The 25817-nt window shown below is 41.8% G+C and overlaps 1 protein-coding gene across 4 annotated transcripts in view; it reads right to left on the reverse strand.

Annotated features, from left to right (window-relative positions):
- Positions 1-25817, reverse strand: part of LOC142387984 (leucine-rich repeat and fibronectin type III domain-containing protein 1-like protein) — a 470255-nt gene that overhangs the window by 133739 nt on the left and 310699 nt on the right. For all 4 annotated transcript variants that reach the window (XM_075472790.1, XM_075472789.1, XM_075472787.1 and 1 more), the window contains exon 6: positions 20571-20654. The gene's annotated coding sequence lies outside the window, so the exon portion shown is untranslated. The remainder of the gene's footprint in view (positions 1-20570; positions 20655-25817) is intronic.

Here is a 25817-nt window from a genome sequence, read left to right on the forward strand (position 1 = left end):
GTATCAGCTTTGCATGACTCAAAAGTCAAGTATCACATCAAACAGTTAAGTGGGATCAAAAATGAAACCAGGCCATGGATGGCAGCAAAAAGCCTTTACATGCCGTCATCGCACTGATCAAACAGGGTTTCTAAACTTTAGTTTGGTGTGTTTTAAGGCACCATAAGAGGCCGAAACAATAAAAAACCAGTAACACTCTGGATTCCAGTGCAGCTGCAGCAGTTCTGAACTGAATTGTTAAGCCAGCTTTTACATGTGCAAACTAAAAGAAACTGAAGAAATCAGTTTAAACTGATCAAACAGGGTCTCTAAACTTTAGTTTGGTGTGTTTTAGGGCACTATAAGAGGGAGAAACAATAAAAACCAGTAACACTCTGGATACCAGTGCAGCTGCAGCTGTTCTGAACTGAACTGTTAAGCCAGCTTTTACATGTGCAAACTAAAAGAAACAGAAGAAATCAGTTTAAACTGATCAAATCTTGCACAAATCAGAGCAACGAGAGCTTCAATACGACTTAGAGTAAGAGGACACACATCTGTGCAAACACAGTAGATCATTTAACAAAGAGGAAGGCTTTAAGTCTGTCAAAGGTACGGACACACAGGGATTTTTAAACAAAACAAATGTACAAACATGAGCCCCGCAATCACAACGGGACACACACGGGGGTCTTTAATAAAGGTATGGATCAGGCTGCTCATCAAAGATATGGGCACTGTGCGCCTCCTATTAAAAAAGTGCTGACTGCGATGTAAACACCAACCTCAACAGGTTCTCCGTCAGGCGTGCGGACACATGCCGAGTAAGACACCGACGCCGTGGGCACGGGACGAGTCCGATCGATGCTGCAACCGCACAGAAACTGTTCAGGAAATGGATTTTAGTGAACAAAGAAAGTTAGATGGAGCCATGAGACACGGCGAGGCTTGACAGTTCACGCAGGAGTTCATTCAAGGCTGAGAGATTCCTCCCATGTGCACCAGAAACTGTAAAAGCATGATAATAACGGCCAAAAGCAGAACCTGATCCCATTATCCGCTGCTTATTGCCACCCTGTACATCCAATCAGACTATGACGACACATTCATTAAGGGTCCAACTAACAGAAGGCTGGTCTGTGAAGCAGGATCTCCAGGTTTGGGGTTTAAACCCGACTTCATCCCCAAAGTGAATCCACACCCGACCGCTTCAGAGAGGGATTTAACTGCTTTAAAGGGATGCTCTCCCAGTAAACCTGACCAGGTGGTTCAGGTGCTTAAACAGCAAGTAAAAGCATGAAAAGGAGGTTTTCAAGGTCCCGAGTTAACATGATGGATGTCACGTGTAAATATGCATGTATGTAGTTATTTCTGTGCTCATGTAAATGGTCCAAATCGCAGCTCAAGTCATCATAAATCGGTTCCGTTTAAATGCTCAGTAAAAAGCTGATTTTTATCAGTTCCAGAGCTTATTCTGACTGAAATGCTGGCGTGGAAACATTTTTCTGATTTTTTTTCATTATTTTCTGATGACGTTAACCTGAATGAGGTCATGTTCAGAGTTAATGGAACACACTCGTCTCCATCACATTACGTAGACATGTATGCACTGGCATCATCTTGTTTCATGCTTGAGTTTTCACAGGATGCTGCTTTACAACACGAGCTCGAAGCCAGTGGTTTTCAAAGTGGAGGCCGCAGAAAATTGGAGAGAAGATAATAGAAAAATAGAATCTAATTTTTTTTTAAACATCATCATAAAAAATACGGATGCTAGCGTGTAGGTAGCTTAGCCAAAATGGACAGATTTTTGATTGTAAGAGACTGAAGGAACAGACCAACAGCCCTGCTGTGGAGGACACTGCTGCAGAAAAACCTAAGAACTGGCCAACTAAAATCAGAAAGTATGAGGCAGCAAACATTAAGTTTGGCTTTACAGCCGTACAGAAAAGTTGCCCGAAATGCGTCCTCTGTCTGGAGACCCTCTCAAATGAGTGTTTAAAACATTCGAAACATCCAGCAGAGTCTTTTGTCTCACAATTGGAGAGGATTTGATTCTACCAGCTACCAAAGACATTGTCCAAGAATTGCTTGGTGAGGATGCTGCCAAAAAAAAAAAAAAAAAAAAAAAAAATGGACGCCGTCCCACTCTCTGACAACCCCGTGAGCCCACAGGTTGGTGACACGGCCCAGGACGTATCTGCTCAGCTTCTGGAGCAGGGGAGAGCCGGCAAACACTTCGCACTTCAGCTGGATGAGAGCACAGATGTGTCCAATTAGGCCCAACTGCTTTGCGTACATTAGATTTATTTCCCAGGAAAGATTTGGAGGAAATACTATTTTGTAAAGCACTTGAAAGAACAATTTTTTTCAAGTTTTGGACGATTACATCGAGGCTAACTGATGAAAACATGTCGGTTGATAGTATTCCTAGGCTAAACAAATGTAATAATTATTGAATAGTGAATAAAAGAAAGAAAATCCCTTCTAAAAGTTTATGTTTCTTTATATATTTTGTAGCATTGTCTGTGGTTTGCAAAGGGGGCCAGAAGCTAAGACTCTTTGGGGGGCCTTGGCATGGAAAAGTTTGGGAACCCCTGCTCGAAGCTTCAGAGTTACCAGGTATGCTTATGAGCGTGTCTTTGGGCTTCTTTTTCAGGAACACCGTCGCTTGTTTTCATTGGTCGGGTGCTGTGGCGAAGTTCAGGCTGCAGTGAAACAAAGGCTAATCCCTCGTATTCTGAGGGATTTGGATGCAGTTAAGAGTTTAAGATCCATTAAGAATACGGCGCTGTGTAACATGGAAATGGGGATATGAATGAATCCTGTGCGGCTGACGTAAACACCGTATTCTGAGCACAGTCTCAGTTAGATTAACGTCCACAGAGGGAAGGCTGCTGTGCATGAAAACTCAAGTGATTTGAGTTTATGCAGCATCTTGAATATTAATCTAACTGCACGCATCGAGTGTGAAAACATCCACTTGTTCCTCCACATGCATGTACACATGTTCCTCTCATGGTTGGTCAAATCTTTTATGGAAGCGTGCAGCGAGTCTCTTCTCTGAGTGCTGAGGCTTTTGTTGAGCAACACAAAGAAAACCAGACGGCGTTGAACACGAGCAGCAGTTTGTGCCAGAGCTGAACGGTTTTCCAAGGCCTTTATGTGCTTAAGTGGTGCACCTTGATGTTTTAAGACCCCCTAATCAAATCTATTGTGTCCAAATCAAATCTATACAATGAGTGCAGGCAGAGGAAGATTTAATTAAAGAGGAACTAGATTTGATTTTAAAGCGCAGAAACAAATGAAATAGCATTTACATTTTTTTATTTAAAGCACACACCGAGGGACGTAACATCGAGTTTACGGTTCCTGTGGCACCTAGAAGGAGGCAGGATGCATCAGATGTGTTGGAAACAGACAGAGGATCTGAGGAACGTTTAGTTTCCACCCAACTCCTGACTTACATCACTCAAGAATGTCTTCAGTCTGAACCGATCCCCAAGTCTAAAATCTGAAAGGGCGCTTAAATACGCTGCTCCTTCTGTTTGGAACCAGTTGCTCTAAAAAAAACCTGAATCTGAGAAGGTTGGCTTCATTAATCGGACATTAGTGCCCAGGTTAGACTAACGGTGACCTCTTTTACGTCCTGTTTTTTTTCATTATATGTGAGTTTAAATACAAACGCATTGAATGTACATCATTGTGGGGAAATGATGTGGGAATTATTATGGGTGCCAATGCCGAAGGCATTAGACGCACATATTATTCTGTTGCCAGACTCTTATTCTTCCGTTTCCGTCATTTCGGTGCGCTACTAGTCTAGCACCGATGGTCCGACCGACATAAAAAGCCCACCGCTGCGTGCGCATCGATCGGGAATGCTGTGCAATGACGTTTGGCTCTCATTAGTAGAAAGGAAGTTCGGCAAAATGGGAAAAAGTGGGAAAAATGTGGATGGGAAAATGCATTGAAAAGCCAAAATTGCTTATTTTAGAGGCCTTATAACTCAGCCATAAAGTATCGCACAAACCTCATTCAAAGTTTATATGTGACAGGAGACTCTCGGCTTTAACTGAACCAAAGGGTTTGTTGATACATTATACAGCTTTGACACAACGGCAGTTTACGTTTTAGGTAGACTACATCTCAGCTGAGGTGTCTCTCCCACTCAGGTCCCCACTCAAAATTCGATACTGCACCAATTCCTCAAACAAATGTCTCTCATGTCCAAAATATCTGCCCGATCTGGACAATGTCCTCTTTCACCCAAAGTCACATTCATTGAGCTCTGCCACACATATTTCTTACAAATTGCCTCTGAGCCCAGAGGTCGAGTCTCCATTTCCATTATAAAGGCCAAATCATCAAATTCAGGTGAAAAATGATTTTAAAACTGCCATAAAAAAACGAGCCACACATAGTAGTTGAATGAAAATTACACCGCTGGCTTCTGCCGTCTCTTGGGGTGGTGACGGTTCAAGAATTATTCGGATACGACTTTTACTTTTCGAACAGCGACCGTTTGTTCGAGACAGTCGAGTGCAGTCAAAATTATAGTGCGATTTTAAGAAGCCATAGTGAGCGTACATGTCAGAGACATCACCTGCTCCTGTTACCGGGGCAACGCCTTGTTAGCCTGCTCTGTTCTAAGACTGCTTATCAGGGCAGAGCCAAGATGGATGCCCTGTTATAACAGCTTCATGTTATTAATCTGATCTGCTTTTCTCCTTTAAACTGATAGTGAAATGAAGTTTGAAAATACCCACAATGCAATGGGAAAATGCATTGAAAAGTACTTACCGAGGCCATTTTGAAAATGCCATAAAAGCTCTATTTTAAACAGGACCTTGATAAAAATGACATAGCTGTCTACAGCAGACTTGTCTTATGAATTTTGTGTCTCTGCGAGGGAAAATCGATTGAAAAGCAAAGTTTATATGTGACAGGAGACTCTCAACTTCAACTGAACTAAAGGGTTTGTTGATAGGGCGGGCAGTAGATTGGCACCCATCAAAATTTCTTCAGAAATTTTCTAGTTGTAAACTGCTGCCCGTCTTGGCCAGAACAGTCTCAAAGACAAAATGTTTTTTTAAAGAACAGGAGTAGTTTGTGAACTTTTAAACTTTGTGCTTTTGGCTTGTTTTGAGGCGCGCTGACTAGAAGTGGGCAGTATGCACGGTATCATACCTTATGCGGTATTTTTCACCAACGGTAGAGATTTTTTTGGCATACCTTATACCGCAATAGCTCATGAGTCCGGCAGTAATGCAAAGTTTTCAACATCCGCTTGGATATGCCGGGCGACAGTAATCGCAAGACAAGGTAACACGAATAATTTGTTTTACCACCTGCGGGCTAACCATGCTCCGGAATATGAAACGAGTCAAAGCCGGTGTTCTGTCGACTTCTCCTACTTGTCGAGATTTGCTACTTTGTGGTTTCGCGCATGTGCCGAGCCGATTTTCTAAGTTTCGTTTTCACGCCCATAATGTTTTGCTACCCTGCGTCTCAGCTGGTGTGTAACGGTGACATCCTCAAAATCCTGATTATTTTCTCTTTTGGAAGACATGCAAAGTAATAAAACACTTATCGTATTAACAAGCAGTTAGCTTAACATGCACAAATGGGGTGTCTGAAACATGACGCATATTTGAGCATGTTGAATAAGTGGAAGGCGCCTATGAAAGTTACGTTATCCAAGAGGCAGCGGTTTTTCTCTCACAGAGTTTATTCGAGGAAATTGACCTTTTCTTATTTTTTAAATATAAATACAACGTATATATTTTTTATATTTCCTGTGTTTTCTGTTTTGCACAATACATTTAATTTAACATTGCTGCAAACATCCTGATTGAAAGTGTTTATTTGGTGCTATGGTAACCACTGAGAAACTGTTCTGTTGTAATTTATATACAAAAGTACCATACCGCGATATATACCGTATACCGTCAGTGGCTCAAATTTTACCGGGGTATACATTTTAGGCCATACCGCCCAGCCCTAGCGCTGACCTTTGTTACGCACATTCTGAGGCCTGGAACTGAGACACAGCAGTTCATGGCTTTGGTTTCCAGCCCTGCACAACAGCATTTTGCTTTAAAGGCGATATATTATCGGCCCCTTTGTAAAAAAAACAATTCTCTGAGGTGTCCGACGACAGGCCTGGGTTAAAATACCTGGTAGTTAAAGCCCAGTGTCACTAGTTTCCCTGGTTGGGTACTTTAACAGGTACCTACCAGCTACAGACTGCTGCTGACCAGACACGCTCCTTAACTGAAGCAGCATTCTCTGATAAAAGAGGCCTCTTAAAGCAGGATAATGGGGATACTTTGGTGCAAAATGGGAGACCCTCCCAATATTAAGCAGGTAGTCATAATTTTTAGGCTGATCAGAGCAAAGATGATGACATAGGTACCAAATTTAGCCGCTCAGAGTTTAAAATAATCATCGGTTCCGTTTGTACAGTCAAATTTCATCACATCTTTCACAGATTTAAAAAACCCGGAGGAGTGTTTTCCAACCAGGTCATCACCAAAACTGTTGGGTTTGTCATGGAAAGTTCCATCGTGTGCTGACCTGCCCGTCCATCTGTCTACCTGTGTGAGCGTTTGTTCGTGTCCAGGCTCAGAGAGCGCCGCACGCCCACAGCGGGAGTGACATCACACGCTCACGCTGCTGCAGCAGGAAGGTCAGCCAGACTGTGGGTTCGGACGTCGGACGGCAGCTGACAGGTGTCACACAGTGGAGGGCGGAAAAGCCTTGTTTTCGTTCTCACCTGTCAGCTCGACAGAAGCACCTCGAGGAAGCAAAGATGCAGACAGACACACGGGCGTAGAAACACAGAAACACAAGTTTTTAAAGAGTCTGTCATGGATGCTGGCAGATCTGCAGCCTACAAACGCATACAGGGATTTTTACAGATTCTTCAAGCATAGCATGAAACGCAGAAACACTATGGAAGTGTTTCTGTGCCATCATTTACATTGCCTTGCAACCAGGTCACGTGACTATTAAGTTTCCCTCAGCGAAAAAAAGAAAATGGCCAACTGTCAACCTATTTTCTGTGAAAAACACAACATTTTAAGAAAGCATGTGCATTTGTATGCATGTTGATAGATCTAGTATCTTCTTAAAAAAAACGCAATAATAAAACGTTTTGTACCGTTGTTAAGGTGGTTGCTATGGACGCTGCTATCTCTACTATCTCTATGACTGTGTTCGAAACCGCATACTTCTCCTACTACTCCTACTAACTTTTCGAGTTAGTATGCGAGTTTGAGTAAGCGAGAAGTTCCCGGATGCATACTAGATTCGCCGAAATGTTGGGTATGCATCATGAAGTTAATTTTAACTTTCATGTTAATTTTATGAACCCCGGAACTTTGGACTGTGTACGTTATACCAATACACTGCAACTTGCCATGATATTACCGGAGTGTGCGTCTTTTATTACAATTATACCCAATCTACACTAGAACACCGACGACAAAGCATTTTATTACTGTACTAGTCAGCCCACCCGCGCGCGCCCCGTCCCGAATTTCAGCCAACCTCATCTGGTCACCCTAAACACAGCCTCTGTCTTTTCTAAACGTGGTATTGTCTCAATTTTGGGGGCCAAATTATGACAATACCACGTTTTCCCTTGTGGACCAACGTAGCTATTACACGTTTTGCTGTCATACTGGGTTATTACACAGCAAAAAGGTTCCAGGTTTGATTCCCTGCTGGGGCCTTTCTGGGTGCATGTTCTCTCTGAGAACTCCGGCTTCCTCCCACCCCTCAAAAACATGCACGTTAGAAGCAGCAGGGAGGAAAATCTCGGAGAAACAAACCAGGGTAGGGGATGCTCTTCAGCCTTGGCTGCCAAGTCGCTTACGAGAGGGAAAACTCGGACAAGAAAGATGGATGCACTGGGCGCCTGGTGCGTAACGGCAGCACAACGCAACTGCGTCATGGAGACGAACGAGACAACAATCCAAATAGATGAAAAAGAACTTGAGACAAAACCCTCCATTATCAACCGATTCAATGGCTAAGAGGGTCAACATGTCAAAAACCATGAAAAACTTACTTCTTTTTAACTTTCTAACTGTTTACAATCTATTTAAGGACATTTTTATACACAATTCTGTGCCTTGTTTAGGTGCAAAACCAAACTGCTTGTCTGTAAAAATGATGCACTCTTTCAGGGACTTTCATCAGGGTGCAAGCTAAAGCAATGGGCCTATAAAAATCTAAACTTATAAATCCTTAATAACTGGCACAGACACGGCGGACATCATTAAGTCTGGTAACGAACCATGAAACATAAAGGCAGAAATAAAAGACAATAAAATCTCTGTGAGATGAGGATAAAAATATTTATGGGGCATGAGGTAAGAAGCATGATACAAAACAAAGATGAGGCCTGTGCCAAGAAGTGGAAGGCATGAAAGGAGAAGAAAGGAGGATGGAGAGGTGCATTAAGAGTGAAGAAAGAGGACAAAAGAAAGATAAGAAGTGAAAGTTTGAGAATAAAGAAGAGAAAAGACATTAAAGAAAGATAAAAATAGAGCTGTCAGCTATGGAAGTGTGGCGTTCAGCTGCACACATCAGTCCAGGTGCTGCTACTCGCCCAAAGCTACCAGCATGCATCTCTCCTCCTCCGTCTGCCAGTTTGTGCTGACTGGGAGGAAAAGTTCTCGGTTAAACAACAGTAAGGAAGCCCAGAGGGGCCAAGCCTTCCACTGATGGATTAACATGCTTTACCCTCAATGGCAAACACACATTCTGCGCAAGTAAACAGGTACGGACAACAACTGCAGGCACAAACACAGGCGCGTACCCTCCTCCGGTCGGCTTCACCTCCCGCACCATCAAAGGCTTTATGTGCTGTACACTCAGGGAGGAAAGATTTGAGAGTTTGTGCTTTAATGTTCCAGATGAAAGAGATGCAGAGATCACAAAAAAGGCAGAAAAGATCCATTTCCAAACCCACTCCTCCCAACCGCGAATGGATTTATTGTTCTGCCTAAAGAGGTCACAGAAAGGCAACAGAGGCTGGGCCACACAATTCAATTCAAAATTCAAATTCAAATTCAATTGAAAAATACTTTATTTATCCCAGAGGGAAATTAAATGTTGATGTAGCTCAATTAAATCAAGGAGTTATTATAGATGCTGATGGCTGTGGGCAGGAAAGATTTCCTGTAGCGGTCCGTTTTGCATCCAAACTGAAGAAGCCTTTGACTGAAGAGACTCTGTTTTCTGATAACAGTCTCATGGAGAGGATGTTCAGGGTTGTCCATAATTCTCTTGATTTTATGCAAAATCCTTCTTTGCATTATTGTCTCCAGAGGTTCCACAGTCGTCCCCAGAACAGAACCAGCCTTCCTTATCAGGTTGTTGAGTCTTTTTAGGTCCCTGGTTCTGATGCTGCTGCCCCAACAGATGACGCAAGAGGAAATGACGCTCTCAACAACAGACTTGTAGAAGATCTGCAACATCTTGTTGCAAACCTTGAAGGACCTTAGCTTCCTCAAGAAGTACAGTCTGCTCTGTCCTTTCTTGTAGATGGCTTCACTGTTGTGTCTCCAGTCCAGTCTGTTGTCCACATGAACACCAAGGTATTTATATTCCTCAACCACCTCCACTTCTTCTCCCATGATGGAAACAGGGTTTGATCTGACCCTGTTTCTCCTGAAATCTACAATCATCTCCTTTGTTTTGTTAACATTCAAGATGAGATGATTGTTCCCACACCATGCCACAAAGCGGTCCACCAGCTCTCTGTACTCAGCTTCTTGTCCATCTCTGATACACCCGACAACTGCAGAGTCATCTGAATATTTCTGTAGATGACAGGAGTCTGACTTGTACTGGAAGTCTGAAGTGTACAGAGTGAAAAGGAATGGTGAGAGTACAGTCCCCTGTGGTGCTCCTGTGCTGCTGATCACCTGGTTAGACACACATTTCTTCAGTCTGACAAACTGTGGTCTGTTTGTCAGGTAGTCATTAATCCAGGTGATTGTTGAGGCCTCCACCTGAGTCTTCTGGAGTTTCAGACTAAGCAGATCAGGCTGGATTGTGTTAAATGCACTGGAGAAATCAAAGAACATGATCCTCACAGTGCTGCCTGCTTTGTCCAGATGACAGTGGGTTTGTTGAAGCAGGTGTATGATAGCGTCTTCAACTCCAACTCCATGGCGATAAGCAAACTGCAGGGGGTCCTGATATGTGCTGGTTTGCTTACACAGGTGAGTCAGCAGGAGTCTCTCCAGGACCTTCATGATGTGGGATGTCAGGGCAACAGGTCTGTAATCATTGATGTCTGAGGGGTGAGTTTTCTTTGGTACCGGAACCAGACAGGATGTCTTCCACAACAGTGGTACCTTCTCTTGGGTCAAGCTAAGGTTGAAAAGGTGTTGCAGAATCCCACAGAGCTGCTCTGCACAGGCCTTCAGGACTCGGGGGCTGACACCATCTGAACCTGCAGCCTTGTTCCGGTTCAGTCTCTCCAACTGCCTCTTCACCTGACTTCTAGAAACAGAAAAGTGGGAGAGGGAGGCAAAGGGGACAGCAGCATCTCCTGATTGGGTTGAAGACAAACTAGTGGAAGCAGAAGAATCCATGACTGAGGTGGAGGTGGAGATGTTACAGGAAAGCTGTGGGTCAGAGGAGGGTGGGATGTCTCTTTGGCTGGGAACAGGAGGGGAGGATGGTGAGCTTGTTCCTGAACTGAACCTGTTGAAGAATGTGTTCAGCTCATTTGCTCTGTCCAGACTTCCATCCATCCGATCCTCCCTCTGCTTGAGGCCTGTGATCTTCTTCATTCCTGACCACACATCTCTGATATTGTTCCTCTGCAGTTTACTCTCAAGCTTCTTTCTATACACCTCCTTGCTCTCTCTGATCTTGACTTTGAGCTGCTTCTGTATACTCCTCAGTAACTCCCTGTCTCGCTCCCTAAAGGCTCTTTTTTTCTTGTTCAATAGTTCCTTTAGCTCACTGGTGATCCAGGGTTTGTTATTAGGGAAGCATCTCACTGTTCTGGTGGGGATGGTGTTGTCCACACAGAAGTTAATATAGTCAGTCACACACTCAGTCATGGCATTAATGTCCTCTCCATGTGGCTTACAAAGAGAAATCCAATCGGTTGCATCAAAACAACCCTGTAAGGCTTCTTCAGCTTCCTCTGACCATTTTCTAACAGTCTTTTTTGTGACAGGTAGTCTCTGAACAAGGGGTTTATATGCTGAACAGAGAAAAACAAGGTTGTGATCTGATTTTCCCAGGGGAGGTCTTGATTTGGAAATGTATGAATCCTTGACATTTGTGTAAAACAAATCCAATGTCTTGTTTTCTCTGGTAGAGCAGCTGACAAATTGTTGAAAAGTTGGCAGTGTAGCAGAGAGTGAGGCATGATTAAAATCACCAGATATTGCCACAAAAGAATTGGGGTGTTGATTCTGTATCTTAGCAACAACGGAACTGATGACATCACATGCAGTGTCGGCAACAGCTAAGGGTGGAATATAAACAGCCACCAAAACAACACTGGTGAACTCTCTTGGCAAATAATATGGACGAAAACTTACTGCCAATAGTTCAATGTCAGGACTGCAGAGACGACTCTTCACAGTAACATGTCCTGGGTGACACCATCTGTTGTTGACAAGCACTGCCAATCCACCCCCTTTCCTTTTCCTGCTAGTCTTTATATCTCGATCTGCTCGTACAGTCAGGAAGCCCGGCAGAGAGACGCTGGAGTCGGGTATATGATCCTGTAGCCATGTCTCAGTAAAACACATAATGCTACATTCCCGATATTCTTGCTGAGTCCTTATCAAGGCTAAAAGTTCATCCAACTTGTTAGCTAACGATCTTACATTTCCCATGATGCAGGATGGCAGAGATGGTTTGAACTTCTTCTTTCTTTCTCTCCTCTTTGCTCCTGCTCTGCATCCACGACGCCTCCTTTTCAATTCCAGTGGGATTTCTGGCTTCAGTTGTCGAATTATTTCTGCTTTTCCAATGTTATTCAGCTGCTCCCTGTTGTAAACCACCTTGTTGCTATGGTGATGCATCATGACAAAAGAGTAAAATATACAGAAGTATTGGGAAAAATTAATCCAGCTGCACAGCATCCAAGGCAGGAAGGAACAGTTGTCCAAAAAATGCAAAAGAAAAATCTCAATGTGAGGTACAGAGCTACTCCAACATGCTGCCACCCTCAGCAGCGCATTCTAGAACACGGGGCCACTGGAGCTTCAGATATACGCCACACATGTGCATGCGTGGAAGTATGAGCCAGGAAACGAAGGTTCAGCACCGACTTTGCATAAAGGTGCATGTCCACGAGATTGGTAGTTTTTTAAGAGCCCCAGATGAGGCCCGGATGGATGAATGAAGGAGCGATTGATAGTTTTTTAAAAGCCCCAGATGAGGTCTGGATGGATGGATGAAAGAGCGATTGGTAGTTTTTTAAGAGCCCCAGATGAGGCCCGGATGGATGGATGAAAGAGCGATTGGTAGTTTTTTAAAAGCCCCAGATGAGGCCCGGATGGATGGATGAAGGAGCGATTGGTAGTTTTTTAAAAGCCCCAGATGAGGCCCGGATGGATGGATGAAGGAGCAATTGGTAATTTTTTAAGAGCCCCAGATGAGGCCCGGGTGGATGGATGAGGAGCAATTGGTAATTTTTTAAAAGCCCCAGATGAGGCCCGGATGGATGGATGAAAGAGCGATTGATAGTTTTTTAAGAGCCCCAGATGAGGCCCGGATGGATGGATGAAAGAGCGATTGGTAGTTTTTTAAAAGCCCCAGATGAGGCCCGGATGGATGGATGAAAGAGCGATTGGTAGTTTTTAAAAGCCCCAGATGAGGCCCGGATGGATGGATGAAGGAGCGATTGGTAGTTTTTTAAAAGCCCCAGATGAGGCCCGGATGGATGGATGAAGGAGCGATTCAGAGTCTTTGTTTTTCCTCGAGAAGGTTCGTAATTGAGTGAAATTACCCAAAAAGCATCTATTTGGCAGCCATGATGAGAGCTCTCGAAATTCTAAGGGAAGGAGCTTCAGAGCTCCCTTTTATCATCTCTCCAGCTCAGCAGACACTTGAGCATCCTTTATGAAAGAGAAGAGACGCTTTTCTCTCACGATTCCTTGTGGGTGCAACGTTCAAAGTGACTCCTTCATGAAGTCGTTCAAACTGTGATAAAAAAACGAGGACATATGAGTGAGTGTGCCTCTTTCTTTCACGTTTTATTAACAAACTAACTGATACGACGCCTATGGAACCGGCTCTGAGCAGCAAAGCCACAAGACTTTATGGCATCTGAAGCAGTTTTTAGTCAAATATTTATTGAATATTTTTATTTTCAGAGTAGAAAGGTTCTCCCTGCAGCATCTTTTTGCTACACTGTAATGAATTGCTGTATATTTACGGTGGATTTACAACAGTATCCGACTGTATTTTACAATAATTGTAAAATACTGTTGAATATTCATCCCTCACATGTAAATTAACAGTTAAATCAGTCATTTAACAATACCAGTAAATAACTGTAATTTTACAGCATAAAACACTATTTGTAATGAATTGATGTCTAAATCCAAAATACGTTATTATACTGTTAAATAAATTACGGTAGATGCGCTGTAAAATAATAAGATAAAATAAGATAAAAGTGTCATCATACTACTGGGTATTAAAAGCCATCCTAAATAAGTAGGTTTTTAGCCTAGATTTGAAGAGGCTAAAAAGTGTGTGAGAACGTTAGCTTGTGAAGTGTTAGCTCACGGAGCTAACCGGCGCTACTTCCTCTTTTACTTGTTTCAACATAAAAGCACGTATTTCAAAATAAATTTTTAAAAAAAGTGCTGCATTTACTGCCAAGTTGAATTGTCTTCTCAGCGTAGTAGTTCCAGTCTAAAATATCACTTAAAGGCAAAACACACAACTGATAGCAGCAAGTCATTCAAGGAAACAGACAGTGGAGCGAGGCTTCTACATAAAAACTACAGAAAGATGCTGATGTTAAAAGTGTGTTTGCACAACAAATGTTATGGCACTTTCATTCACATGGCAGCACATTTAAAATAAAGCTAAAAGCTATACACTACTTTTGGATTCATTTCTGGATTTTGCGTACAAATGAGATTAATCGTGATTAATCAGGGAAATCATGTGATTAATCAGATTAAACATTTTAATCGTTGCCCAGCCCTAATAAAAAGTAAGAATTAGGTATGAAAAATAAATGGGAACTCGAATAGATAAGTGAAAATAATGGAGAATAAAACAATCTTTCCCTTTATATCTGGCTGTGGGAAGGAAGAAGTTCCAATAACTCTCCGTTATTTATTGTTATGGCACTTTCATTCATATGGCAGCACATTTAAAATAAAGCTAAATGCTAAAAGCTATACACTACTTTTGGATTCATTTCTGGATTTTGCGTACAAATGCGATTAATCGTGATTAATCACATCTTAGTTTGCAGAGATGCCGTTCAGCAGCTTCACTGTGAACGAGCCGAGGAAAGATACCGAAGGATTGCTCTACAGGTTGTAACTCAGCACCAGAGAACGAACAGGAACTCGGAAACCTTCTGGGAAATGACAAGAGACACGTGTTTCATCATTTAATTTGGCTCTAATACCAACACAAATCCCACATGAGGCACGAGTTTAAATAAAAACAGGAAAACTGATCGTTTAGCTCCTATTTGTGACATTGGAGATATACCAATCTATATCGCCAGAAAGCAAAACAGATTTATTTGGCAGCACTGAAATTCACAACATTTATTTCTACATTAAATAAAATGAGCCACAAGATTCTCTCAGAAAGTATCCGTCCTTGTCCTGGTTGTATTTAGGGTTGAGAACATGATATCTGTCTTTATCTGTCTGCACATTAGAGAAATCCAAACGGATTCATGCCCTGCAGCCCCGAGGTGTTCGAGACACTCAAAGTGTTCCTTCAGCAATAGTTCTCCAGGCTTTCTGGAGGTCTTTCAAAGTTTTACTTTGGATACTTTCAGAGGAATGTGGGTTTTTTGTTGTTTGTTGAACCATAAAACAGGAAGATAAGATATAATCTAATGACTAATTATGGAACGATTAATATAAATTAAATGATTAAACTGTTTTATGCCACCAGAGATGAATAATCTAGAAGCTCTTTGTGGGTTTTAGGCTGGAATTAAGATTTGTTCCCATTTCTTTAGCTGCATGTGTGAAAAACAGCAAAGATAACACAGTGTGACAGACAGAAAACAGGATTTCTGCAGCAACAAGGTGATTCCCAAAGAGCTGTTAGCTGAAAACTTGGCATATCTCAGCATGGTGTGCAGTGTGTCCTTAAAACATTTGAGGAAGCTGGACAAGTGGAGGACAAAAGAAGAAGTGTCAGGCCTAAAGAACTATCTACAGCAGATGAACAGGAGGAAATCTGACCCAAAGCCACCAAATAAAACAGAAAAACAAAATAAAACCGAAAAAAAACACAAAAGAAAACAGAAAAACACAAAATAACACAGAAAAACACACCAAATAAAACAAAAAACACAAAAGAAAACAGAAAAACACGAAATAACACAGAAAAAAACACAAAAGAAAACACAAAAGAAAACAGAAAAACACAAAATAAAACAAAAAGAACCCCACAAAAAACACAAAAAGTGTCAGGCCTAAAGAACTATCTACAGCAGATGAACAGGATCTGAAAGTGATGTCCTTAAAGGGATAATCTGGAGTAAAATGCACTTTAGATCAATTTACGGGATGTTGGGAGTACATACGTTGAGTTGACATCAAAATCATGTCATTCGGATGTGTTTTGAGAATTTTGATTTGACCGTTTTTAGCCAAAAGTCGTTAGCCTGGAGGTGACGAGGGCATATGATGTCACCGCTACAAAACGCTATTTTTATACCTCTTCTACAGCTCCACGGTCTGTAGCGGCAGCTGCAGCAGACACATTTCCGGAAAGGTACTGGCTTGATTAAATTCATTCTGGACTCTCTATCCGACCACATGAAGACCTCGGGAAACTTCGGTTTGGCTTTAGGGACCCTCTACTCACTACCACGTAAGTGTTATGTTGTTTGGAGCTGTAGAAGAGGTATAAAAATAGCTAACGACTTTTGGCTAAAAACGGTCAAATCGAAATTCTCAAAACACATCCAAATGACATGATTTTGATGTCAACTCAACGTATGTACTCCCAACATCCCGTAAATTGATCTAAAGTGCATTTTACTCCAGATTATCCCTTTAAGAAAGAGGAAAAAATCCAGCAAAGACCTGGAAAGAAAAGGCTGAGCTGTGCCAAAGGACACAAGAAGTGGGCTGAAAATCAGTGGCAGCAGGTCTGATGGAGGGATGAATCCTCCCCAGAGCCCGGAGCTCAACATTACTGAAGCAGTGTGGGATCATGTTGGCAGAGAACGCAACAAAAGGCAGCCCACATCCAAAGAAGAGCTTTGGGATGTCCTTCAAGAAGCCTGGAGAATTATTCCTGAAGACTCCTTAAAGAAAGGACAGAAAGCTCGTCTGAGAGGGTTCAGGCTGTGCTGGAGGAGAAAGGAGCTCAGAGCAGATATTCACTTTAAAGCTGCTCAGAAACTGCTTATCTCTTAGTAATTTACTTACATTTAGGTTTGAATATGTTTCAGTAAATTACTGCAACTATTTCTGGGCTCAGAGACTCAGACACACAGGCCTGCATCTCTGGAAAGTGTCAAATTAAGCCCGTCTGTGCTCCTGATGGTTGAATCTGACCATAATCATCTAAAGATTTAGTGAAAATGAGGGAAACTTTCTCTCTGGAAGTGAACTGATGCGGTGAGAGTAATGGCTGTGTTCGAAACCGCATACTGCATACTCATCGATCAGACAGTATGCAGAGTGTTTACCCACAATGCATTTCGCTCCTGCCCGAGCCGAAATCAGCCGGCCTGAAGCTGATTTCCCTTAAGCTCTAAACTCTGTAAACTTTAGCAACATTTGAAACATTTTCAGGTGAGAAAGTAGTCGTTTAGATCCCCAACGTGTTGAAAACCTGACAAAATACCGGCTGTTTACAATTTTGTTCCCACGAATTCGGCGCTACTAAAGCTAGCCGCAGTGAGCAACGCACTTCCGGTTATTTTCACAAAATAAAATACCCGTTGCCTTTTATCATAGGGAAAGCCATTACCATACAATTGGTGCTTTTGTTTTGAAAACAGGAAGTGAACCTACCCTCGTTGTAGCTAGCTTGAAACTGCCGTTTTGACAGGAAATGACGATCGGCGACGTCACGTTACGTTGCATCTTGGGTAGTTTGAGTATGAGTAGTAACCTCATGATGCATACCCAACATTTCAGAGAATCTAGTACGCATCCGGGAACTTCTCGCTTACTCAAACTCGCATACTAACTCAGAAAGTTAGTAGGAGTAGTAGGAGAAGAAGCGGTTTCAAAGACAGCCAATATGTTGAAAAATGTTCACCTCTGCAGACGACCGTTTCTTAAGAGATGATTGTGCTGAGGAACCACACGCTCATAATAAATAGTCTCACTGTGCTGTTGTTCATCTAAGAGAACACAAGCTCTTCACAAATTTGTTGTCTGGATCGTGTGTATTAAATCAGTCTTTATTTTCCGCCCGCTTCTCATCTTTAATTCATCCCCCCTGTGGTTTCTGTCCACAGCGAGTGGGGATGATGGTTTTCTTGGGCGCTTCAGGTCTCCGGGTGTCGCCTCCCATTAGCAGCGAGCTCAGAATCTGTCACCGACTGAGAGGCTCGTCGCTATTATTCGACTGCCAGACTGCCACCAAAACCGTTGAAGGCTTCGCAGCAAAGACGGCGCTTTTACGAGTGATGAGGAACAAATAAACAGGAACTCCATGCTGTACACAGGCAGAGTTATTCCGGCTGTTTTCCCTGTTTTTCCTCCTGAAATGTGCAAATCGCCCCTAATGAAAACTTTTCTAACTTGCAGAAAAGCTTCATGATATAGTTCCCTTTTCTTCCCGTGTGGGGAAATACATATTTATTAAATCCAGTAGAGAGCTTTGGTGGTTTTTAAGATGGCTCAGGGTGTGCATAAAGCAAAATAAACACTTATTACCTGCAAACATCCAAATGCTGATGGAAAAGAGAAAGAGTTTATGTGGCTGAGGAGGACAGGATTGTTCAGATCATTGTTGATCTACAAAAATACAAAATACAGGCTTAAATATCTGAAGAATACCATTTTTAATAAGTACAAATATGCAGGAGTGCTGGGCTTTCTGCTCCTTAAACAGAAAGCAAGCTGAACCCTTCCCATCACAAACAGAGTTCTGCTTTTACTAAATGCAATAGTTACATAAGACTTCATCTAATGCTGGACTCCTGTGTGAAATCTCAGTGTTTATATGTTGTAAAAGAGTCTTTAACGCAGCTGAAAACTCATTCAGTCAGCAATAAGGACCTGATTTGGCTCTTTGAGTCGAGCTGCTGGCAGCAAATTGCCTTTTATGATTCGGACTGAAAGCACATCTTCCCTCTGAGGAGCAGAATCAGAACCTAGAATCAGATAACTGGGCTCTGATAATGTTGCTTTAAAGAAACGATATGCCAATAACAACAAGGAAATAAGAAATCTGAGGTGGAACAGGAGCCAAGAACACTGATACTTATGAGCAGCTGAACTTACTTCATATGTGCATGAAAAGGAGGATCAAACCCACATTTTTAAATCGATAAATATCAGCATTATCAAGATAATTGGCATTGTGGGTAATGTTTTGGACAGTTGCACTGGAAAAAATCTAAGTCTTACCAAGTATATTTGTCTCATTTCTAGTCAAAATATCTCATTACACTTAATATAAGACACAACTGCCTAACAAGCACCATTTCAGCCAGATATAGGGACTTGTTTGAAGACAATACATCTGGAATATCTTGTTAAGTGAAAAAGTCTTGAAAACAAATTGTTTTGAGTCACATATCATATGAAACAAACTTTTTTTTTGACATTTGAAGAGGTTTTTAAGCTAATTTCAAGATCACTTTTATCTCAAAAGTCCCAAATATCACATTTTATTTCAAGAAATCTTCACAAGCCGATTTTCACTAGTTCCATTGGCAGATTTTTTTGCTTATTTCAAGCAAAAACATCTTGTATTTGTTGTTTTTTTACTTATTTTTGGAGGGGCATTTTTTCCAGTGTGGAAGCAGCTGAGGAATGTGTCCAGGTGTTCAGATTTAATCATCGAGATGGTTCCAGGCTTTGGAATAACTGTTTTCTATAGTTTACCATCTGCACTGCGTCACTTTTTCTTTGACGTTCAAACATCCGGAGAAACTCTGAGCGTCAGAAACTTTTTTCTTTCCAAAATGAGCGTTCACGGGTGCTTCAGGCTGCAGACAGAGATGCGTCGCACCGTTAAAAGCAGTTTGCCTTGGGGTCCAGCAGAGGGCGCACTGGTATTAGCTTGACCTAATGAACACCAGGGTAACCTCACACCAAAATAAGCTAGTTTCATGTTCCAAAATGTTGGAAACTGTGACAACAAACAGCAGGGATTCCCAATCCGAACTCAGAGCCTGTGATCTGTACCGTGGCTGCAGGCCGACGCCGATGACTTTTTGGTCTTTTTGATGCACCAGGAACCACCAGGGGACTCTTCATCATCATGAAGAAACCTCCACTTTAATAAAAGCTCTCCAACACCAACACGCTGGTTTTACACAGCTCCCTGCATTTCCTTTAACAGACACAAGAAAAATACAAAGTGCTGCCAACACTCAGCTGTCACCAGGGCCGTTTTTTGCTATGTGGGGATAGACTGATCCCAGGCCACAACACAAGCTGCCTCCAATCCAAATAAACTCGATTTCATTCCTAAAATGAACATAGACCCATATACCTTCATGTAATTAAGTGGGTTATGTGAAAAATGTAAAAAACATAAAAATCTGTGCAGTTATCTACGTGAATGTGTTTACGTCACGTGACTCCGGTTGATTGGCGGGTGAACGGACGGCGTTAATGGGAAAAGCAAAGGTAATAATGTGGAGTCATCATGGATCATCATCATGGTGAAAGACCAAAGAATATGCTAAATTAAATAAGTTAAATAACTTCTAATATACATTGACATGGCATTTTGTAAGCTACATGTGGTATCTTTTTGTACCTTTTTGTATTTAAGATTATATATAATAAAATAATACAAATCATATAATTTGTTGTTGTGTTGGTGGCAGGGTAAGTCTTTCTTTTTTTTGGGGGGGGGGGTTCGCCCATGGCGTAAATCTAGCCAGGACCGCCTCTGGCTGTCACAGACAGCTGGCAGCTGACACACACTCCTGAAACATGTCTGTCACACACAGACGGCCTTTCTGTTTAGCTGTTGTGTTTCCGTGTGTCGGACAACAAACAGATGAAATGGTAGTTCTGGAAGCTTCAGTATTCATCAGAGAAAAATGCAGGTGGGGTGGGGGGGGGGGCACAGCAGACCACATCCAGCAGCAATTCAAATCAAATTCTCCCCCCAAATAAACCCCAGAAAGTACGAGAGTCCAGCACTGGAGGAGAAGAAGAAGAAGGAAGTGACCCTACCTGAAGACGAGGGCTTCGGTATCTGTCAGCAGGAGCCAATCAGGGCCAGGCGTGGAGGGATGTCTGGATTTGATCGTCCACAGCCTGAAAGAAAAGATATTTTCTGGTTATTCATCTTTTTTTTTATCTTCAATCCTTCCTGGGAAAGTTCCCCCCTTTCCCATGCTTCTGGTTTGGGCAGCTGTCTCCTACACTGGAAAAAATGCTCTTCCAAAAATAAGTAAAAAAACAACAAATAAAAGACGTTTTTGCTTGAAATAAACAAAAAAATCTGCCAATGGAACTAGTGAAAATCGGCTTGTCAAGATTTCTTGAAATAAAATGTGATATTTAGGACTTTTGAGATAAAAGTGATCTTGAAATTAGCTTAAAAACCTCTTCAAATGTAAAAAAAAAAGCTTGTTTCATATGATATGTGACTCAATTTGTTTTCAAGACTTTTTCATTTAACAAGATATTCAAGATGTATTGTCTTCAAACAAGTCCCTATATCTGGCTGAAATAGTACTTGTTAGGCAGTTGTGTCTTATATTAAGTGTAATGAGATATTTTGCCTAGAAATGAGACAAATATACTCGGTAAGACTGATTTTTTCCAGTGAGGACAGTCGGCAGGACAGAAAATACCAGTTTTTATTGCTTGGATGTTTTCTGCGTGATGATTATTGGAAGTAAGCAGGACAGATGTTTGTGTTTCCTGATGTGAGAGCAGATATTTAGGACATCACACAACCAGTGACCATTGTTTGTGTCCTTTTAAAGCCGCCTGTCCACCTTTGTACCTCATATTGCCCGTTTGAGGTGTTTATTTCAGCTGTTTTTGTCTTTTTCTTTTATGTTTACATTTTACATGCAGCCGTATCAGGTTATATTTAGATTTTAATCATTTTCTCTAATAATTACCTGATCTTTCTCATGTTTCTCTTCAAATCTAGGCTAAAAACCTACTTATTTAGGATTGCTTTTAATTTACACATTTATCTACCATTGAAGCCAGATAGTAACAGTGCACAATGTTCTTTGTTTTATTGCATTGCTGATATTAAGCAGTGGTTGGCCCAAAATTGAATTCATTGTGTTCGGGGACTCTGTGACGGCTGGCTTTTTGTCTTTTTCTTTTATGTTTACATTTTACATGCAGCCGTATCAGGTTATATTTAGATCTTAATCATTTTCTCTAATAATTACCTGATCTTTCTCATGTTTCTCTTCAAATCTAGGCTAAAAACCTACTTATTTAGGATTGCTTTTAATACCCAGTAGTATGATGACACTTTTATCTTAATCGATTTTGTTGTATTTTATTGCTTTCACTGTTCTTTTATTGTTTTTCCTTCTTCTTCTCTTTATTTATCACCTGCAGTAAAGCACTTTGGTACACCGTAAGGATCGTCTGTAAAGGGCTGTAGAAATAAAGTACATTTACAAATCCATAACTTAAACAGGAATCAGATATCTTGGGGACCAAACTGTCCGATTTGAGGATTCAGTTGCAGAATAAACTCGAACAACGCGACCTTAATCAAACTTCTGGGAAATGTTAGAGGTGCAGGATTACCTCAGAAACAGGGAGCACATGATGCCCAGCGGGCCGCATTCTCTGACTCAGGGAGAAGTGTGACATTTGGGTCCAGGTTCTCCAACAGTGCGCTGAAATTGTGCAATCCGATGACGCGAGCTGGGATGGCAGCTCGGTTCCCTTCAGGGACGTCGATGACTCAAATGTGGGTCAGAGTCCAGCGGCGGGGGGGCTATTTGTTGGAGTAAACCCATGATTCTCATCTCAGAAACAGTTTATAGAAAAGGGATTCATCGATACTACGGCTGGGCGAGTTAACTCGTTATTATCGCTTTAACGCGTTGATTATTTACGCCGATAAATATTTTAGCGCACATTAACGCAGGTTTTTTTTTTTTTTTGGAGGGGCTTTTGTGCCTTTAATGGATACCAAACCCACTACGCCACAAACCACCTCTGTTTTAAAGGCTTTTATTTTGTAAAAGTCTGTTGCTCACAGGCTTTTATTTTGTAAAAGTCTGCTGCTGCGGAACAGGAAAAGAAAGTAATCGACGGATCCACCAAACATGGAGAAGGGTACGGAACTTTTACTCGGCCATTTTCATTTTAAAGTTCTTCCAGACGGCGGATTTTGTTGTATTTTATTGCTTTCACTGTTCTTTTATTGTTTTTACTTCTTCTTCTCTTTATTTATCACCTGCTGTAAAGCACTTTGGTACACCGTAAGGATCGTCTGTAAAGGGCTGTAGAAATAAAGTGCATTTACATTTAAAAGGTTTATCTTATAGGGGAGAATATCCTTAATGAGGCACTTTTAAAAAAAAAAGTCGCATTAAATCAACATTAACTGACTTCATGGTAAAAGTCTGTTGCTCACAGGCTTTTATTTTGTAAAAGTCTGTTGCTCACAGGCTTTTATTTTGTAAAAGTCTGCTGCTGTCTGCTGCGGAACAGGAAAAGAAAGTAATCAGCGGATCCACCAAACATGGAGAAGGGTACGGAACTTTTACTCGGCCATTTTCATGTTAAAGTTCTTCCAGACGGCGGAGTCGACAGAACCAAAGTCATCTGTAAACACTGCCAAGTTGAATTGTCTTCTCAGCGTAGTAGTTCCAGTCTAAAATATCACTTAAAGGCAAAACACACAACTGATAGCAGCAAGTCATTCAAGGAAACAGACAGTGGAGCGAGGCTTCTACATAAAAACTACAGAAAGATGCTGATGTTAAAAGTGTGTTTGCACAACAAATGTTATGGCACTTTCATTCATATGGCAGCACATTTAAAATAAAGCTAAATGCTAAAAGCTATACGCTACTTTTGGATTCATTTTTGGATTCTGCGTACAAATGCGATTAATCGCGATTAATTAGATTAAACATGTTAATCGTTGCCCAGCCCTGATAGATACATAAAAAAAAAAGGCACGAGGATGTGAAGATGAGGTTTTTCTTTGCTGTAGACATGAAGATGAAACGCGTGGTTTCACCTTCAGTCTGACAGCAACACCTCAGCGTCTCCCGCTGCTGTCAGACTGAATCAGTCACAACATGAACAAACCCTGCTTGCATGGGTCAACGGTGAGATGACTGCAGCTTTATTTACAAGAAACTCTCCAAACTAAACTTTAGGACTTAAAGCAGACAACAAAAGGGGAGGGGCTTCTCAGACCGTTTTATGTTTAGGCCCAGAAAGCCATTTTCACTCCAGCCACGTCTTCTCGGCTCTCGCTTTTATAATAAAGTGCAAACATCTTCTCCCAGATCATGAATCAGGATTATGAACCAAGCGCACCGTTTCCCTGAAATGAACGGGAGACAGAGGAACATCTAAATGACCACGACAGATGGAGATCTATTCAGATCCCCGGATCTGAACACTCAGGAGTGTGTGGATAACAGCAGAAGTTCCTCCTTAAGTGCCGGTTGCTGACATCAATGGTGGCACGCAGCGAAGTTGTTGACATTTCGGTTTTAAATGAGCAGGCCAGGACGGTGAAGTGTCGGCTCCAGAAGAAGGCCTTTGCACCGCAGAGGCCAAGATGTCTGCTTAATGAGCCTGAAGTTCAGAGGCCTCGTGGGGAGGATGGTGCAGCTGCTCTGCTCTTATTAAGATGAGACGAGAGATAATGGATGGGAGAGTCGGTCCGGCTTTGTAATCTGCTCTGCTGACATTCAGCTGGAAACAGAAGCTGTGTTCGAAACCGCCTACTTCTCCTACTACTCATACTAACTTTAACTTTTTTTAAGTTCCCGGATGCATACTAGATTCTCTGAAATGTTGGGTATGCATCATGAGGTCACTACTCATACTCAAACTACCCAAGATGCAACGTAACGTGACGTCGCTGATCGTCATTTCCTGTCAAAACGGCAGTTTCAAGCTAGCTACAACAAGGGTAGGTTCACTTCCTGTTTTCAAAACAAAAGCACCAATTGTATGGTAATGGCTTTCCCTATGATAAAAGGCAACGAGTATTTTATTTTGTGAAAATAACAGGAAGTGCGTTGCTCACTGCGGCTAGCTTTAGTAGCGCCGAATTCGTGGGAACAAAATTGTAAACAGCCGGTATTTTGTCAGGTTTTCAACACGTTGGGGATCTAAACGACTACTTTCTCACCTGAAAATGTTTCAAATGTTGCTAAAGTTTACAGAGTTTAGAGCTTAAGGGAAATCAGCTTCAGGCCGGCTGATTTCGGCTCGGGCAGGAGCGTAATGCATTGTGGGTAAACGCTCTGCATACTGTCTGATTGATGAGTATGTAGTCTGTAGAATGTAGTATGGAGTATGCAGTTTCAAACACATCCAGACTTTGGGAGGAGTCGTGTCTTCTTCATCCTCATAAAATCAGTAGGCAGCTTTTCTGTTTTACTGCTTTTAGTTACAACAACTTCTTTTCAAACATTCCTTGTATTTGCTTTCAGCCTCACCAACATACATCCATCTTGGGCAACTCAAAGACAAACTTTTCACCACACAGAGTAAAAACCTTTCATTCCATTTCAGGTGAATCGGTTCGTGTTCCGACGTGAAAACTTTGTAACGTTTCCTTCTCCCAACACTCGATTTAAATCAATGAATTGTAAAACATTTCCTGTTTTTCTTGCTCTCTGAATCATTTTTAGCCTATTTTTATGCTTAAATTCTTCAGAGTTTCTTAGGATTATGGAAATATGCAGTTCCAGGTCCATGATTGTGATTGGTCCTCTGATGCCTTTTCGATTAATTTGTATCCAGAGTTGAGTTAAGCTAGTTAACCAGGACATTTCCAGGATAATTCCAGGCTGCTTCATGATACAGAATCGAGGTGTGCGCTGCCTGTTTTGCCTGCCAGAGGGAGAAATATGCAGATCCCTTCCAGTCTTTCTCTGAGGAACGTTGTTTTAAACACATTTGTGGACAAACCGGAGCTCCTCTGAGCATCTCAGCCTGAAATATCTTGTATTACCCTATGACCCCTATAACAGTCACCTGTTGGTCTCTCCTTCCATCTGCTCCATCAGGATTATAGCCAATAGAAAGTCTCCAGTCGGTCACTTTATGACCAAATATCTTCAAAACTACTGACTTTGGCACCAACTACACAGTTATTAAAGCTGCCAGTTAATCATCAGCATATCAACATCTTAACTTTAAGTAGGTTGAGTGAGAACTTCAAACTGTTTGATGGGAAAAATTAAATTGGCCATCACTGAGCTAACGACGCCCATTTCAGCATTTCAGCCCACA

The sequence above is a fragment of the Odontesthes bonariensis genome, chromosome 9 (genome assembly GCF_027942865.1).
Source record: "Odontesthes bonariensis isolate fOdoBon6 chromosome 9, fOdoBon6.hap1, whole genome shotgun sequence".
Lineage (NCBI taxonomy): Eukaryota > Metazoa > Chordata > Actinopteri > Atheriniformes > Atherinopsidae > Odontesthes > Odontesthes bonariensis.